We start from the raw sequence: 4,348 nt of genomic DNA, 5'->3' as shown, positions 1-4,348 counted from the left end.
GGAAGCATCTGTATTGTGCTTGATTTCAGCTCATAATGGCCATTAGCCTCGGGTAGCATAATACAAGAAGGTTGACTGGCTCTAGTTGGGTACATATAATCCTTGAGGGTACGGGGTTCTCCCATTGTTTCTGGTTGATCTGGACTGTCTCCCTCAGAACTTAGAATTTCGATAGGTTCGTCTGGGTTAATTCTAACAAGTCTGTTTGTTTGGTCTCTGTAGGTCACAATCATGTCCTAGTAGGTACCTTAACTAACATTTTAGTCAGAGCAATCGGAAACAGTTTTGGCCCACAAGGGTTACGAAGATTTGGTTTTGAATGGGTTTTGGTTTTAATAAGGGATTTTGTTTTTGGTTTAAAATTGGGCTTTGGAAAAGTTTTTGAACTAAACCTAGCATAAATTAGCACAACTCATAAAAGAAAATAAAAACAATAATAATAATTAAGACAAGCCCATAAAAGAAAAAGAAAAATAAAAGAAAAATAAAAAAACAAAAAAATAAAAAAATAATAATTACAGTCCCAAATATATAAAAAAAAGAAAAAGAAAATAAATAAAAATTATTACAATCCCAAATAAATAATTAAATTAATTATTACAAGCCCGAATTTGAATTTAAATGAGGCCCAAGTGGGTTAACTCATGGGTTAGGCTTACTTGGTTTTTGGAGGGAAGCCCAAAAATAGGCTTTTAGTCCCCTTTTAGTTGCACAACCCAGTTGGGCTTTAGGATCGTCCTAAGCAGCTCACGCTCAAGCCCAGCAACAGCAGTTGGGTTTAGCAGCCCAGCAGAAGCAATAGCAACGAAGCCCACCTCAGTTGGACGAGCCCAGTAACACTTGGCAAGCCCAGTTCAGTTGAAGTTGGTGAAGCCCAGTTCAGAGAAGTACAAGCCCACCAGTAGAAGGCAGAGCCCAGCAGCAGCAGGTAGCAGCCCAGTTGCTTTGGCTTGGCAGCAGGCTTGGCAGCAGCAGGCTTTGGCTTAGCAGCAGCAACAGCAGCAGCAGCAGCAACAGCAGCAGCAGCAGCTCAGGTGGCCTAGCAACACAGCTCTGCAGCAACTCAGCAACAGCAGCAGCAGCAGCAGCAACTCAGTGGCACCTGCAAGTGAACAAGAGTGCAATGATATCAGGAGACAACTTCAAGCACAGCAAGGTAAGATGCAATTTTCAGCAGAGTATGCAGTAGTAGATGAAAGACAGCAAAGGAAAAGAAATTCAACACACAGCACCACTCCCCGGCAGCGGCGCCAAAAACTTGGTGTGGAAATGGAAAACACACTAAACTTGCAAGTATACAAGGTCAAGCTTTATAATATAGGGATAAGAAAGGGATCAGTCCACAGGGAGTAGGAGTGCTTAAAAGAAATTTTCCTAAGCTATCAATGGGTGCAAAGCACTATGGCAGTGAGCAAAGCAAGGTAATGTGGCAGATGCAAAGAACTAAAACAGTTAACACAACAAAGAAGTTAACACAAGATGGCAAAACAGCAAGGATTAGATGGCAGATGATATAAAATAACAACAGCAAGGAACCAAGGCTGTAAGCCAAGTGCAGGGGTGAGATTGTGCACTGACTTCAGTGCACACAGCTTCAAAATGCAAGAACTAAGCAAAACAGTAAAGGAAAGTAACTAAGCAGTGAATAAAAGCAGAGCTGGAATTGTAAGTGACTGAAGAAAGGAATTGTGGCTAAGCTAATGGCTTAGAATCCACCTTGGTGTCCTAGCCAAACAATGTAGTTCTAGGTTGAAATTAAGACCCTAAGCATACAATTGGAATGGAAAGAAAATCAGCTTGCTCAACTAATGTGCTCCTAGCATTGACTGTCTTTTGACAGTACAATCAATCACAAGCACACAGATGAGCACTAATCTCTCCCATTGCTCAAGAAAAACAAGCATTAAGGCTCTAACATAGCAATTCATCATCCAACAATGCACTAAGGCTTCATCTGAGCCTTAGCTGCAGTAACTTAGTTCATGAAAAACATGTTAACAGCATCAACATTCATCACATATGCTAATTGAAACAACATTCTCAACATTGAAGATAAAAATCAAAACATCATATAACATTCACTATCAACTGTCATGCAATAACTGAAATTGAAATTGTGAAATAAAACAGAACAAAATGTTTTTCTGGCTAGTCCAGAGATCATCCCCCTCAATTCACAACCCTTAACACCTATTTATAAAAATAAACAAAATCCCCAAAAATCAGGACCACATCAGTCCAATTAGGGTTTGGTGAAAATACAAAATAAATCAAAGAAAATCCTACCTAACTATGATAACAACCCTAATAGACTAACCCATGCTTCAATTAGACGTACAATTGATTTCCCCAAAAAGTTCCCAAATCAGAAAAATTAGGGTTCTTATAAAAATTATTAAAATTTACCTAATCACTGTTGACACTGGTAGATGTCGACCCATGCCTCCAATCCTTCTCCTGATGCTTCTCTTGTTCTTCCCATGCCCTAATTGCTTTTCTAGCTCATCTATTTCATCAACCCCTAACCTAGGGTTCCTGTGAGAGGAAAAGATCGAGGAATTGATGTTATAGAAAGCTAGAGGAGTAGGGGAATGATGGCTCGAATGGTGATGGTTGAATGATTTGGGGGGGAGAAGATGGTGGAGTGATTTGTGGGAGAAGATGGTGGAGTGATTTGTGGGGAGCGTCACTGTTGCAGAAGAGGGGAAGAAGATGGATTCGATGGTTTTGGGAGAAGGGTGTGTTTGGCTAATGGGTATAGAATGGGGTATTAGGGTGTTGAGCGGGTTCAGCGAGGTTTGATGATCTGCGACAAGAAGCGATGGATGGGAAGATGGTAGGTGGATCCAACGGCGATACGGAGGTAAGCGTGGAGCGACCGTCGGATGAAGGGATGTAGCAAAACGGACGACCCAAGATGGAGATGGGTGTTGCGATGTAAAGCGGGAGCTTCAGAGTTTGATGTGCGATGATGGAGCGACCGTTGGATGATGATATGGATCCAATCTGACGGCTACATGAGAAACGGGTATGGATATAGGAAATGGACTTGGGTGAGGGTTTTGGGCATTGGGTATGCCAAGCCCATATCTTCTTTAAGAACAATTCTTCCTTCTTGAGCCCATTCCTAGCTTTTTGGACGTGCGCTCCATTCTTTGCGGCTTCCTTGCGTAATTCTTCCCGTCTTTTCACTACTTTTCTGCTCTATTCCGCTCCGCAATTCATCCAAACTTTATTTATTACCTAAAAATGCAAAATTAAGTAAGAAGAATATTTATTCTTGAAAACAATGAAAATACAGAATATGGGATAAAATGTAGAATTACTGCGCAAAAGATGAGTTAAATGCCAACAAAAAGGGATAAAATTATACAATATTTGGCACCCATCAAAGGCCAAGCAAAGTTTTCTGATTTCTGAGAAGGGCTCAGAAGCGTACAAGGCCAGAGAACAAGTATAACGAGTATACTTTGTTGCGTTCAACGAGGGCATTGAACAGATTAGGTGGGGGAGGTATATGACCGGTCCGGAAAGTAAGCATAATGATTGCGCGTTACAGTGTTGCAGGCCAAGTCAGTACTCCGCCGTAATGGCACAATGCAAAGCCACAATAGCGCAGTGCAAAGCCATAATAGTGGTACTCTGCAGGACCAGTGAAGCGCAAAGGTGGCGCTACACTGTAAAGACATTTGGCTAAGTAATGGAGCTTATTGGCCGACACAATGAAGCTTCATTGAGGGATTGGCAAGACATGGCCAAAGTTGATAGATGCAACATGCGATGTTGGCATTGATGCATTTCCGTGGAATTGAGTTGGCAAAAACTCAAGGATGATGCAAGAGTGAAGAATAGGCCAGGAGTTGGTCTATTGCATTAGTTCAAGGCTGGCCAAGACTTGGATAATGCATATGCAACAATGGTGGGCCAAATGCGCTATTGGTATCAATTGCTCAGGGAAAAGGAATGCAAGTGATGCATATGAAGTTGAGCTAAGCAATTCAAAACTCAATTGGCATGGTATTTGGATGTTGGGTAAAGCGCAACCAATGCCGAACATTGGCAGGGCCAAGTTGCGAAGTGCAATGATTGTCAGATTTGAGTTCAAGCTGTCAGTTTCGAGCGTGTGTGCATCACACGCATGCCAAAGTGAAAGAGAAAGTTGGATACGGTTATAAAGGAGCTTTGTAACCGAGTTTGGCATGTCCAAACCGTTCAAGACAAGTGTGGCACAATTCTGCAAGCCAACACTAAAGTTGGCAGTTAAAAAGTAAGGCTGGCGGTTATGGGAACTGCATATGGACAAATGGTTGTTCATAGGCGTGCACCTGTGTTGCATATGGATTGTCCC

The sequence above is a fragment of the Papaver somniferum genome, chromosome 9, assembly GCF_003573695.1.
Source record: "Papaver somniferum cultivar HN1 chromosome 9, ASM357369v1, whole genome shotgun sequence".
NCBI lineage: Eukaryota > Viridiplantae > Streptophyta > Magnoliopsida > Ranunculales > Papaveraceae > Papaver > Papaver somniferum.
This window is presented reverse-complemented; position numbering follows the sequence as displayed.